The following is a 15,098-nucleotide window of genomic DNA, read 5'->3' on the forward strand; positions in this document are numbered from 1 at the left end:
GAGGCTCCGCCTGTCCAGGGAGACTATGACCTCCATTTGTCAGATGTTCGGCCCTGAGATCAGCTCCAACTGTGTGGGTGGACATCCCATGACCGTGGCTCTGAAGGTCATGGTTGCCCTCGACTTCTATGCCTCTGGCTCTTTCCAGGGGTCGGTGGGGAATCTGTGTGGAGTCTCCCAATCACTTGTGTCAAGCTGGTGACAGATGCTTTGTTCAGGCGTGCATTGACTTTCATTCACAACCGCTCAGACGGGGCCAGCCAGGCTGAGCGAGCCAGAGGCTTCGCGGCCATTGCTGGCTTCCCCCGTGTCCAGGGTGCTATAGACTGTACACATGTGGCCATCAAGGCGCCAGCAGGTGAGCCCGGTGCCTTCGTCAACAGGAAGGGCTTCCACTCCATGAACGTGCAGATAGTGTGTGATCACAGGATGCTGATTCTACAAGTCTGTGCAAGGTACCCAGGCAGCTCCCACAACGCCTACATCCTCAGACACTCCCAGGTGCCGGGGCTCTTCAGTGCTCCAGCCCGGCTGGATGGATGGCTGCTGGGTGACAAGGGCTATTCCCTCAGAAGGTGGCTCATGACGCCTCTCCACCATCCAAGAACAGAAGCTGAGCAACGTTACAATAGGAGGCACAGCACCACAAGGGCTGTGATGGAGAGAACCATCGGTCTTCTCAAGATGTGCTTCCGATACCTGGACTGTTCAGGGGGTGCACTGCAATACCCTCCAGATTGTGCGTCACTGATAGTGGTTGCATGCTGCAGTCTCCACAATCTGGCGCTGGAAAAGGGCGACGCAGTGGAGGAAGAAGATGTAGATGCAGATGCTCTGTCTGCAGACGATGAGTCTAGCAGCGAGTCTGAGGATGAGCACGCTCAGGAGAACGCTGAGGGGGTAGACGCTGACCCAGGCAGCCTGCAGGGAGGCAGGGACACCCGTGAGGCTTTGATCCAACACTCCTTCAGCTAGCCCACCACAGATGGACCTCCAACACATGCCAGGGCTGCAGGCTCCATACTCGATACCGGAGAGCAACATCTGCCTGGTCAGGAACATTAACTATGTGCCTTGTTAATAAAGCTCAATGACAAACAAGTCACTTGTAACATCATGGGTTCCCCTTCACCAGCAGAAGTAATGAAGCATCCAGAGGCTTGTTGAGAACTAAAACATTTAATGATTGCTAACTTGCATACAGAAATCAAAGTACATTAAAAGGTATTGAACAGCACACCAACTTAAAAACAACTTAAACGTGGGGCATGAGGAAGCCACTAGTGATAAGCCTGTGCTGTGCCTAAGATGATTTACGCTTACGCTTATGGGTGCTATGTCTAGGCACTGCCCCCTCGCTGGCACCGGCATTGGAGACAGGCTGCTGACTCTGCTGTCCTGTTGGCCTGGCTGATCTTGGTGGGCGTCCTCTGGCCAGTGGAGCCTGTGCTGGCCCCGCCTGGGAGGGAACGGCCAGTGCCATGGCTGGCATCTCCCCAGTCACCGCAGCCTCATCGGATGCCACGGTCACTGGCAGAGGAGCGGAGGAGCTGCTGCCGTCATCCAGAGCGCCCTGAGAGGAGCCGGCAGAGACAGCAGGCAGCTCGTGTGCCAATGTCAGGTCGCTTTGGACCTCCCTGCTCACCATTGATGGATGGGCATCTAGCTGGGGTACTGGGTGCCCAATCCATCTCCCACACTGACACTGACCAGCTGAGGTCATTGCCGGTGTGAGGGCTGCAGGTCCGAGCGCATCCCCAGGACCCCCGATTCAGATCCTGGAGGGGTCTCTCCATGAGAGTCACTCTCTACAGGGAGGAGGCAGTGCGCTCGGCCATGAGGGTGATTGCATTGCTCACACTCCGCATGGACTCCTCCATCACGGAGACCATGACACGCATTCCCTCATGTATCTCCGCCAGATCCTCCCGCACACCCTGCTGGACACCCAGCACCTGCTGCCTCAGGGACGACTCCAGAGGCTCATCATCAGCCACCGACTGAGCATGTTCCTGGTCCCCAGCCGTCCTCCGACTGCCGGCGTCCTGGGCACTCTCTGTCTCCGCCTGCACCTCAAGCGAGTGTGAAGTGCCCTCACCGCTGTGCCCCGGGACACTAGCCGAGGATCTTATCCCCACTGAGGTGTTGGTACCTGCGCTGGTGCCTGCCTGGCTGGGAGGGTGTGACGCTGGTGTGTGTATATCTTCAGGGCCCTCAGGGGTCAGCGGTGGTCCCTCTGCCTCCTGAGTGTGGCCGTGCTCAGAGAGGCTGAAAGGAAGAACAGGGACATTTGATGAGTTGAAGTGGTTACACTGTTAATGTGCGTGCCTGGCACCTGGGTCAGGATGCGCTCCTCCTTCCGTTATCAATGGGGATCCCATGTTGGAGGCTGAAATCAATATACAGTTAACAGTGGAATGGTTGCAATGACAGACATTGTGACCTCAGTGCACTTACCTCCCACTGGCACCCCAACCTCACCGTGGCCGGTAGACCTGGGCACATGGCGCCTCTCCAGCTCGAGAGCCTCCTGCTCGTATCTGGTCAGACTGCCCTCCACCAGTCCACAGCCGCTCAGCGTTATTGTGTGCAGCCTTCTCCTGAAAGAAGAGAGGAGCATTGATTAGTCCACCCTAGCAACCTAACTGCTGTGCTAAGTGACCCATGCCAACACGGTACTCATCCTTTCCAAACACAAGAGGTCATTGAACCGCTTGCGGCCCTGCACCCAGGTGCGTCTCACCACATCGTGGGAGCTGACCCTTTCTGTCACCTCCTCCCAGGCACGTTTTGTTATGTGGGGGGCCTCCTCCTCCAGTCCCTTGGCACCAGGATCTCGCAGTGTTCTGCCACCTCCTCGAGGAGGGGAGCCAGGCCACTCATCCGAAAACCTGGGGGCCGACTGCCCCGCTGACCTGACCTGCTCTCTGAGGATGCTATTCCACATCCTCCTGCCCGACATCAGCAGCAGCCTTAAGTCGGCTGCCTGGGCTGTTTGTGAATGGGCCGCTGGGTCGCAGTTGGACCCAGGGAACATGGGCCTCCCACCACCACCTGCCCCTTCCTGCTGATCTCGGGAGCCACGATTTATGCTGGGCCCACCCCATAAAATGGCGGCTCGGAGCTGATTGACCCACGGCCACTCCCAGCCAGCCCGCTCATCATAGGACAAACCCGGCCATAGTGTGTGTATTAAATCAATATAAGATAGCCAATAACATACCAAACAAAGGGTTCAAGATCATTACCCAGAGAATGACGACAATGCAGAACGCTCGGCCACACAGAGTGATAGAAGCTGAGAATTTTGATGTATTTAAGGGCCGACTTGATGTATATATGGGGGAGAAGGAAATAAAGATAATCAGAACAGAAAATGCTGGAAATCCTCAGCAGCTCTGGCAGTATCTATGGAGAGAGAGAGAGACTGAGTTCACAGGCTGGATTTTCACAGAGTGAGGGAGACTCTGCAGAAGCTAAAAGATGGCGGACGGGACCCATATCTGGAAATCCCAATCCCATATACAGAATCTTCACAAGTCGGCAGAGGGCGCGAGGTTTGAAGTGCACAGGTACTGTCTTCAAATTGGCTGCACCATTTAAACATGGCGCAGGGAAGAAGTAGGCCTGATTTTCACTCCAAAACCACCCTCAAAGCACAGTGTGTGTTCCAGGACTTGGTGTGAGCAGCTCAGAAGGCTGGAGGTAAAGATTTGTAAACCTTAAGAGCTGTGGAAAGTAGCAGTTTAAAAAACTTGTCTCTGAGATTGAGGCTGCTGTCTGACCTCAGGGAAGGGGGGATGGGGTGGGCTGGAAAAGTGGAAGGGAAGATCTGTGTGGGGCCTCCTCATCATTCCTTGCATCATCAGCCAAGTGCGGGGCATTACTGACTGTAGTCTCGCTGGGTGGGGAGGGTATTGTCCAGGAAGGTTGAAGAAATGGCCGGAGCACCTCCCCACATACGGCCTACAGAGGAAAGGCAGCGGCATCAGCACGCAGTTAGAGCCAGGGTACCTAGGCATGAGATGGCAGAGCCCCCAGAGAGAGCCACAAGATGGAGGAGGGTGAGATGCTACCCTCAGTGGAGGGTCTGCCGGAACAGGTTCAGTTTCCTCGACATGACCGAAAAGCACTTCAGGCAATGACTTTGAATGTCTTGGGGTGTGGTTAGAGACACCTGCCTCATGCTGGAGGCACACCTCATGCCTCGAACAGCCGGTGCCCATGCACTGCCAGTTGCAGTCAAAGTTACTTTGGCCCTCGACCCCTCTGCAGCCAGCTCCTCCCAGGGTCTGCTGTGGACCTCTGCAGCATTTCACAAGCAGCGCCCACAGGGGTATCACCTCAGTCACCGATGCCCCTCTTTGCTGATGCTGGGGAGCACATTAATTTCCCCACACATGTGGAGTCACAGACTCAAGAGAGCAACAGGGTTCATCTCATACCCCATCTTCCGACCAGGCACTTTACAGCCTTCCAGACTGAATATTGAGTTCAACAATTTTAGATCATGAACTCTCTCCTCCATCCCCACCCCCTTTCTGATCCCCCCTTTTTTTCCAATAATTTATATAGATTTTTCTTTTCCCACCTATTTCCATTATTTTTAAGTATATTTCCGTCCATTGTTTTATCTCTACCTTTTAGCCTTTTTTGATTCCTTCCCCCCACCCCCACTAGGGCTATCTGTACCTTGCTCGTCCTGCTTTCTACCCTTAATTAGCACATTCCTTAGATAATATCACCACCTTCAACACCTCTTTGTCCTTTTGTCTGTGACATCTTTTGGTTATCTCCACCTATCACTGGCCGTCTATCCAGCTCTACTTGTTCCACTCCCCCACCCCTCTTTTCTATTTTTCCTTAGTTCTGTTGAAGAGTCATACGGACTCGAAACGTTAACTGTTCCTCTCTGCAGATGCTGCCAGACCTGCTGAGTTTTACCAGGTATTTTTGTTTTTGTTTTGGATTTCCAGCATCCGCAGTTTTTTGCTTTCATCTCCATAGCTGGCTTTCCACAAGTGCAAGGTGTGATAGATTGCACACACATCACCATTAAAGCACCATCACAGGAGGTGCACAGATACATCAATCGAAAGTCATTTCATTCTATCAACGTGCAGCTTGTGTGAAACCAAAATGAGATAATCCTTCACGAGTGTGCACAATCCCCCAGAAACTGCCATAGCTCTTACATCTCGACAGAGTCACACCTGCCACAACATTTCAAGCCTAGACCCTGGGTCTGTGCCTGGGCACTGGGGGACAATGGGCTACCCATTGAGGAGATGGCTCCTCACCCCCTTGCGCCAACTGAAGAGGTGGTTGCAACATTGATATGTAACACGAGGCACCTTCAGGCGAGGGCATTCATCGAGCTGGCTATTGGCCTCGTGAAGATGTGGTTCTGATGCCTTGACCACTTTGGGAGGAATGCTCCAGGTCTTTCCTGAAAAGGGTAGTGATGGCCCCCTGCATGCTGCATAATATGGTGCAGTGAAGGAGCGTTCACAGTCAGGAGCCAGAGGCTGGCGATGGACACTGCTCATCAGAGGAAGAGGTGGAGGAGGAGGAGGAGGACAAAGAGGAGGAGGAGGAGGATCTCTTCGGCTCAGATGAAGATGTCACTGAGGAGGTTGACAATGGGAGAAATCCTGAACAAAGTGTCTGGTTACCCAGGGCCGGCTCAGTACATGATGCCATAATCACCAGGGAACACTTAATCTAGAGGCGCTCCCCCTAGGCAGCATTGAGTACCTAGCTGCACCTTCAGCAGCAAATGCCTGGCAAACCATCACTTCATAAATGTACAACAACAACATAGGTGCCTCACATTTTCCAGGAGATTCCAATTCCCCAACAAGAGAGAAAGTCAACAAGTGCCCTTGACCCTGTCATCACAATGGCTGAGTTCTGTGCCATCAGCAGCCTGGACTCACCTGTGTTGAGGGATTGACCTTGATATGCCCTGTGACAGAGACTAACAAGTGTATGTTCGAGGCTGTCAGGGACATGGAGAGTGTGTCACCTCGTATCTAATGGAAGCCCGGTCCCTATGTCAAGCGTGGAATGTGAGGTAAGACCCATCACATGCGGATATGACTGCTGGACCAATAGAAATGCAGCAACTCAAGACTGTGGAAGATAAAGACACCCCATGTGATGGGCAAACCATCCACGTACTTTGAGTTTAATCTGCCTCTTCTGGCAGGTTCGTGGGATATCCACAATGTTCAGTGCAGCAGCTCACCGAGGTTCCTTGTCAGCCCATGGCGTGTAACACTTAGAAGGACAAGGACATAATTTCGATGTCAACTCCCACAAATGCAGTCTTCGCTCAAAGACACGTACAGTCCTGGCCTGTGGGGTCACTGCTGTGCTTTAGCTGAGCATGTGTACAAATGATGTCACCACCTTTATCTCGCCCCTCTGGCTGGGCCTACACTGGATCGATTGCTGCTCCTTCAGAAGTCCAATCAGTACAAACTTCCTCAAAGACACCAATGGATAGAAATCGAGGGCCCACAACTTCCACACCCCAGGGTTGGCTCCTGTTGTCATTGAAAGTATTAATGAGGACCTGACCTTCCTCTGAATGACATGTGTGACCACACCCTTCACAAGTGTCATGTGCCTGAGAGATGGACTTCTAGCTGCAATTTCCACTGACGCTAGTAAGAACATGCAGTTTAATGTTTACCCGGCTATTGTATGTGCCGCTCTGCAAGTAAAAGCCACTACACTCATCCTTTGTGTTAGACAGTGTATTTACAGTTGATGGAAAGTTCATGTTTACAATGTGAGACATTACACCACTGTGAATCCATCAGTGCTTGAGTCACCATGGTACCCACCCTGAGCTCATGAACACTCCTGTGTAGTGCCCCCATGTTGTGTAGTGCCCCCTTGTTGTGTAGTGCCCCCTTGTTGTCTGGGAGGAGGTGGAGGGCAGGCTGCTCACCTCTCTCCCCTATAAGTCATTGAGGAGTATGACAGCCAGCCTCTGTGCAGGGACCTGTTGGGGACCTACCTGAGACTGTGGGTCCTGTTTTTCTGCAAGTGCTGCCATAGTCACTGGAACATGAGGGCTGTAGCCAAGTGGCCGGGAAGCTGTGGAAGGTGAAGATGCAGAATTGTTCTCACGACCCTAATCTTCCTCTGCAATTTCCTCAGTCATGGCTGATTTATACTTTAATTTTTTTTACCTGCCTTTGATCGATATTACATGGTAACTGACCTAACACAGATTTCTCAATCTCTGTCTTAAAAATCCCAATTGACTCCCAGTATCCACAGACTCTACGCAGACAGAGTTCCATTTCCAACACCCTTTGAGTGAAAAGAACAATTTCTGATTTCACTTCTAAATTGCCCAGCTCTAATTTTAAGATTTTGCCTCCTTGTTTTGGGCTTCCCCACCAGGCAAAATGCCATCAAATCCATTAACCATTGAAAACATCTTGACAGGCTCACCCCTTAATCTCCTAAACTCAAGGGAATACAAACCTAGTGCAACTTGTCCTCATAATTTAACCTTTTAAGCGCTGGTATAATTCTGAGGAATCTGTGCTGGATTCTTTCCAAGGCCGGTCTGACCTTTCTGAGGTGCAGTGCCCAGAACTGAACACAATACTCCAGATAGGATCTGAATAAGGCTGCATGGAACTGAAATATCACTTCCTCCCCTTTTGTATTCCAGTTCTTGAGAGAAGAGCCAACATTCCATTAGCCTTTTTGATTACTTTTTAAGCCTAGCTTTTCCTGATCCATGTACATGGATTCCTGCTCATTTCTTAGCACTTTGATAGCAATTCAAATGCAGGACATGAACCTGGAGCAAGTGAAACAGAAAATGCCGAAAATACTCAATAGGTTAGATAGCGTCGGTGCGGAGAAAGACAGAGTTAACCTTTCCGGTCTATCACATTTTATCAGAACAGTTCTGCCCTAGGCCTGTAAGATTTCAGACAGGTCAGAGACACATGTGTGAGAGGTGGAAGGGCTACCCAGGGAATTTTACAGGCCCCCCAGCCTGCAAACCCAGCGGAGAGTGCGGGGGGGCACAAAATTCTACCCAGTAAAGTAATCAATGCGCTGCCTGAGCGTTTGGTAGAGGCAGATCTAATCCTGGCTTTCAACTGAGAATTATATTATTATCTTAAAAGAAAAAATTTGCAGGGCAACTGGAAAAAGGTAGGGTAGTGAGACTAGATGAGTTGTTGTTGTAGCGAACCAGCATGGACATGAGGGGCTGAATGGCCTCTTTCAGTGCTGTAACTATTCTATGGCCAGGATTTTACAGCCCCGGCCGCTGCATGTCTCTCTCTGGTGGGTGCGGTGAGCCATTTAAATCTATGTTCAGCCCAGCAGGACTGTAACATCCCATCAGGCGGGAGGGGCTGTGAAATCCTGGCCTATGATTATATTCGATGTAGGAGACACCATAACGCCCATTGGAATTGTATTGCCAGGACTGTTCCACAGTGGGTTCAGGATGTGTCTAGGCTGTGGGTGGAATGATTTCTCAAAACCCACCTTTAGAATTACTGAGCTGTAGTGAGGAAGGAACCGAACTAGACTCAGGTCAATCCAACGTAGCCCTAAGTCACCTCTGCAGTGCCTGTTCCTGAATTCAGAGGAGCTGCTCAGGAAATAAGACCCTAACAGTTATAGCAAGAAAGATCTGCTTTACCAGCTTTCATAACCTCAGGACGTCACAACACCCTTTATGACCAATGAAGTACATTTGAAGTGTGGGCATTATTGTAATGCTGGAAATCCTGAGGGGTCTTGACAGGGTAGATGTGGAGAGGATGTTTCCTCTTGTGGGAGAATCTAGAACGAGGGGTCACTGTTTAAAAATAAGGGGGCGCCCATTTAAGACAGAGATGAGGAGAATTGTTTTTCTCTCTGAGGGTTGAGAGTCTTTGGAACTCTCTTCCTCAAAAGCCAGTGGAAACAGAGTCTTTGAATATTTTTAAGGCAGAGCTAGATAGATTCTTCATTAACAAGGGGGTGAGAGGTTATCGGGGGGCTGGGCAGGAATGTGGGGTTGAGGTTACATTCAGATCAGCCATGATCTTATTGAATGGCAGAGCAGGCTCGAGGGGCCGAGTGGCCTATTCTTTCTCCTAATTCATATGTTCGTATGAAAACACAGCAACATATATGCACACAGCAAACAGTAATGTGATAATGACCCGATAATCTCTTTTAGTGATGTTGGCTGAGGATAAAAATTGACCAGGACACCAGAGCACTCTGCTGCTCAGTAACTCTGCTGCTTTGAATAGCACCATGGGAACTTTTACATCCACTCGAGAAGGCAGATAGGACCTCAGTTTAAAGTCTCTTCTGAAAGATGGCACCTCCGACAGAGCAGCACTCCCTCCGTCTTGCACTGGAGTGTCAGATAGATTACGTGACCAAGTCTCGGGAATGGGCTTGGGCCCACATTATGATTCCGAAATGAGAGTGCAGTTCACTGTGCCATGGCCTTAACCCTTCCTGTCTAGGCTCGTTCTCAGTGTTACAACAGGGACCATGAAGCCGAGTAATGAACAGAGTTCTGTGATGTGAAGAGGGTATGGAATGGTGAGAAAACAATGAAATGGTTAAATGTAGAATGTTTGCTGCCCTGAGCTTTTGTGAATCTAGTTTAGGACAAAGAAAACAAGGTTTTAAGACGAAACCATTATACTCAATGCAAAACAGGAATTCAGATAACCAATGCTCTGATATTTCACATGGGTAGAACTAGTCACAGTGTGAGCATGTTAAAATAGAAATGATTGAATTACTTGTTTACAGGGTTTGAGTAAGGGTTTGTTCAGCTTGGCTGGGAGGGGTGCAATCCTTGGCATTCTCTTACTACTTGCGTTATATTTTTATATTTAGAAGCATTAAATGATTAAGGCCAGAATTTAACTGGCCACAAGCCAGCACCACCCTGAGCTCCCCATCACTCCTCAGCTCCTTCACTGTGGTTATATCAGACAGTATCACAGAGAGGAGGTTCGGGTATATTAGAGGGTTACAGTGAAAGTTACAGGGTGGAACAGAGGGAGCGACAGTGAGCATGTGTGGGGCACATCAGAGAGTGTTACAGTGAGGGGTGTGGGGTATATCAGAGTGTTACGGTGACCCGTGTGGAGTATATGAGAGTGTTACAGTGAGGGGTGTGGGTTATATCAGTGTTACAGTGAGGGGTTTGGGGTATATCAGAGTGTTACGGTGACCCGTGTGAAGTATATGAGAGTGTTACAGTGAAGGGTGTGGGATATATTAGTGCTACAGTGAGAGATATTGGTTATATCATTGTTAGAGAGAGGGGTGTGGAGTATGTCATTGTTAGAGAGAGCGGTGTGGGATATATCTGTGTTACAGTGAGGGGTGCGGGATATATCAGTGATAGAGTGAGGGGTGTGGGGTATATCATTGTTGCAGTGAGGGATGTGGGTTGTATCAATGTTACAGTGAGGGTGTGGGGTATATCAGAGTGTTACAGTGAGGGTGTGGGGTATATTAGTGTTACTGTGAGGGTGTGGGATATGTCAGAGTGTTACAGTGAGGGGTGTGGGGTATATCAGTGTTACAGTGAGGGGTGTGGGGTATATCAGTGTTGCAGTGAGGGATGTGGGTTGTATCAATGTTACAGTGAGGGTGTGGGGTATATCAGAGTGTTACAGTGAGGGTGTGGGGTATATTAGTGTTACTGTGAGGGTGTGGGATATGTCAGAGTGTTACAGTGAGGGGTGTGGGGTATATCAGTGTTACAGTGAGGGGTGTGGGGTATATTAGTGTTAGAGTGAGAGGTGTGGGGTACATGAGAGAGTGTTACAGTGGGATGTATTAGAGTGTCACAGTGAGGGGTGTAGGATATATCAGTGGTACAGTGATGTATCAGTGTTACAGTGAGCAGTGTGGAATATATCTGTGACAGTGAGGGGTGTGGGGTATATCATTGTTACAATGAGGGGTGTGGGGTATATCAAGGTGTTACAGGGAAGGATGTGAAGTGTATCAAGTGACCCTTGTGGAGTATATGAGAATGTTACAATGAGGGGTGTGGGATATATCAGAATTTTACAATGGGAGGTGTGGGGTATATCAGAGATTTACAATGAGGGGTGTGGGGTATATCAGAGATTTGCAATGGGAGGTGTGGGGTATATCAGAGATTGTTACATTGACGGGTGTGGGTATATCAGTGTTAGAGTGAGTGGTGTGGGGTATATCAGAATGTTACAGTGAGGGGTGTGGGGTATATCAGAGGGTGCGTTACAGTGAGGGGTGTGGGGTATATCATTGTTACAGTGAGGGGTGTGAGATATATCTGTGCTTTAGTGAATGGTATGGGATATATCAGTGTTACAGTGAGGGGTGTGGGGTATATCAGTGTTACAGTGAGGGGTGTGGGGTATATCAGTGTTACAGTGAGGGGTGTGAGGTATATCAGTGTTACAGTGAGGATGTGGGGTATATCAGTGTTACAGTGAGGGGTGTGGGGTATATCAGTGTTACAGTGAGGGGTGTGAGGTATATCAGTGTTACAGTGAGGGGTGTGGGGTACTTCAGAGAGTGGTACAGTGAGGGATGTGAGGTATATCAGAGTGTTACAGTGAGGGTGTTGGGTATATCCATGTTACGGTGAGGGGTATGGGATATACCCGTGTTACAGTGAGGGGTGTGGGATATATCAGTGTTACAGTCAGGGGTGTGGAGTATATCCGTGTTACAGTGAGGGGTGTGGGATATACCCGTGTTACAGTGAGGGGTGTGGGATATATCCGTGTTACAGTGAGGGGTGTGGGATATATCCATGTCACAGTGAGGGGTGTGGGATGTATCCGTGTTACAGTGAGGGGTGTGGGGTATATCCGTGTTACAGTGAAGGGTGTGGGGTATATCAGTGTTACAGTCAGGGGTGTGGAGTATATCAGAGAGTGTTACAGTGAGGGGTGTGGGATATATCCGTGTTACCGTGAGGGGTGTGGGATATACCCGTGTTACAGTGAGGGGTGTGGGATATATCCGTGTTACAGTGAGGGGTGTGGGATATACCCGTGTTACAGTGAGGGGTGTGGGATATATCCGTGTTACAGTGAGGGGTGTGGGATATACCCGTGTTACAGTGAGGGGTGTGGGATATATCAGTGTTACAGTCAGGGGTGTGGAGTATATCCATGTCACAGTGAGGGGTGTGGGATGTATCCGTGTTATAGTGAGGGGTGTGGGGTATATCAGAGTGTTACAGTAATGGGTGTGGGGTATATCAATGTTACAGTGAGGGGTGTGGGGTATATCAGTGTTACAGTCAGGGGTGTGGAGTATATCAGAGAGTGTTACAGTGAGGGGTGTGGGATATATCCGTGTTACAGTGAGGGGTGTGGGATATACCCGTGTTACAGTGAGGGGTGTGGGATATACCCGTGTTACAGTGAGGGGTGTGGGATATACCCGTGTTACAGTGAGGGGTGTGGGATATATCCGTGTTACAGTGAGGGGTGTGGGATGTATCCGTGTTACAGTGAGGGGTGTGGGGTATATCCGTGTTACAGTGAAGGGTGTGGGGTATATCAGTGTTACAGTCAGGGGTGTGGAGTATATCAGAGAGTGTTACAGTGAGGGGTGTGGGATATATCCGTGTTACAGTGAGGGGTGTGGGATATACCCGTGTTACAGTGAGGGGTGTGGGATATACCCGTGTTACAGTGAGGGGTGTGGGATATACCCGTGTTACAGTGAGGGGTGTGGGATATATCCGTGTTACAGTGAGGGGTGTGGGATATACCCGTGTTACAGTGAGGGGTGTGGGATATATCAATGTTACAGTCAGGGGTGTGGAGTATATCCATGTCACAGTGAGGGGTGTGGGATGTATCCGTGTTATAGTGAGGGGTGTGGGGTATATCAGAGTGTTACAGTAATGGGTGTGGGGTATATCAATGTTACAGTGAGGGGTGTGGGGTATATCAGTGTTACAGTCAGGGGTGTGGAGTATATCAGAGAGTGTTACAGTGAGGGGTGTGGGATATATCCGTGTTACAGTGAGGGGTGTGGGATATACCCGTGTTACAGTGAGGGGTGTGGGATATACCCGTGTTACAGTGAGGGGTGTGGGATATACCCGTGTTACAGTGAGGGGTGTGGGATATATCCGTGTTACAGTGAGGGGTGTGGGATATACCCGTGTTACAGTGAGGGGTGTGGGATATATCCGTGTTACAGTGAGGGGTGTGGGATATACCCGTGTTACAGTGAGGGGTGTGGGATATATCCCTGTTACAGTGAGGGGTGTGGGATATACCTGTGTTACAGTGAGGGGTGTGGGATATATCCGTGTTACAGTGAGGGGTGTGGGATATACCCGTGTTACAGTGAGGGGTGTGGGATATATCCGTGTTACAGTGAGGGATGTGGGGTACATCAGAGGGTATGTTACAGTGAGGGATGTGAGGTATATCAGAGTGTTAAATTAGGGGTGTGGGGTCTATCAGTGTTACAGTGAGGGGTGTGTAGTATATCAGAGGGTGTTCCAGTGAGGCAAGTGAGGTACATCAGACAATGTTTCAGTGAGCGGTATGGATTATATCCATATTACAGTGAGGGCTGTAAGGTACATCAGAGGGTGTGTTACAGTGAGGGACGTGAGGTATATCAGTGTTGCAGTGAGGGGTGTGGGGTATATCAGTGTTACAGTGAGGGGTGTGGGGTATATCAGTGTTACAGTGAAGAGTGTAACGTATATCAGTGTTGTAATGAGGGGTGTAGGGTATATCAGTGTTGCAATGAGGGGTGTGGGGTATATCAGTGTTACAGTGAGGGGTGTGGGGTATATCAGTGTTACAGTGAAGGGTGTAGCGTTTATCAGTGTTGCAATGAGGGGTGCAGGGTATTCGCTTCTCCTGGGTCCAAACCCAGGTGTGCCACAGCTCTCAGGAATTCACTTTGATTGTCCTCAGTGTTCCCACTGGTCTGAGATTTTTGGGGTCCTTCCGCTAGCATCAGGCTTGGTGCTCCTTCAACTTTCTTAAAGTACTTCATGATTGTGGACACCCCAGGATAATCACAGGCCTCACTGTTTTCTTGATTAGTGACTTCAATATTAGAAAACTCCCTCAGTTTTCAGTAGCTCTTTTGCTGCTGGCCTACACTGTTGGCAGGTTTCACTCTCTGCCTGTTTCCAAGCTGTTCCTTCTCCTGGCATAAACTATCCATTTTCTGTGAAAAATCATGCAGATAAACCCAAAACAAAAGGGTATCCACACTGCAACGTATCCCATGGCAATGTAACATACCTAGAATGTCCCAGATAGGGATTTCAACTAACTAGCTTCACCTCCCAAAACATACCGTTTATTATGGGACCCACATGAATAATTTAATCCCCTTATGAAGACTGTTGTAAACATCTTGTCTCCATTATGAAAGCTTGGCTGAGAGCCCAAACTTTGATTAGTTTGTTGAAACAGGTACCGACAAAGGCAAACATTGCATGATTGACAGATCTTTATCTTACATCTATTTTGTCACTAGCTCAATGTTTATTTATACAAGATAAAGGAGTTTCAAGTGCTTATAGTTTCTACTATTGATACTTTAAATGTTTGGTTGATTGACAGTTTTAAAGGGTTGTAATAACAGCAGCTTGTTAAAGTTATGAATGCCTGTTTTTTAAGCTTTTCCATACATGCCAATGTTAACTATAGGGTTCATTGGTTCTACACAAAGAGTATACTTTGGTCAATGGGTATGGAAGTATTATGAGTTTGCATGGAGAGTATGATGAGCCATTGGGGTTGGTTGGAGGGACATGGGTTGGATGGAGGGTATGACAAGCCATTAGGGGTGGGGGGCATAAGTGTTGGCATGGGGGGTAGGCAAGAGTAAGACCTTTTGAAGTTATCTTTCAAAAGATTCCCACCTCCAGATCATAGTTCATGAATCCTCTGAGGGCCTGTGACTGTGACTCCTTGAGAAGTTGGCCCCAATCCATGAAAATTGCAGTGGGCTAGGAGATCTCTAACCCCACAATGGAGCTGGCCTGGTTGGGAATGCAGGATGCGGGTTCGCTGCCCACATTCTTCTCCCTTGCT

At 49.2% G+C, this 15,098-nt stretch overlaps 1 protein-coding gene across 1 annotated transcript in view; it reads left to right on the plus strand.

The window, feature by feature from the left end:
- Window positions 1-15,098, plus strand: part of LOC144668091 (1-phosphatidylinositol 4,5-bisphosphate phosphodiesterase delta-3-like) — a 200,989-nt gene that overhangs the window by 88,662 nt on the left and 97,229 nt on the right. The window lies entirely within an intron of this gene.

Source organism: Cetorhinus maximus, chromosome 25, assembly GCF_964194155.1.
Source record: "Cetorhinus maximus chromosome 25, sCetMax3.hap1.1, whole genome shotgun sequence".
Lineage (NCBI taxonomy): Eukaryota > Metazoa > Chordata > Chondrichthyes > Lamniformes > Cetorhinidae > Cetorhinus > Cetorhinus maximus.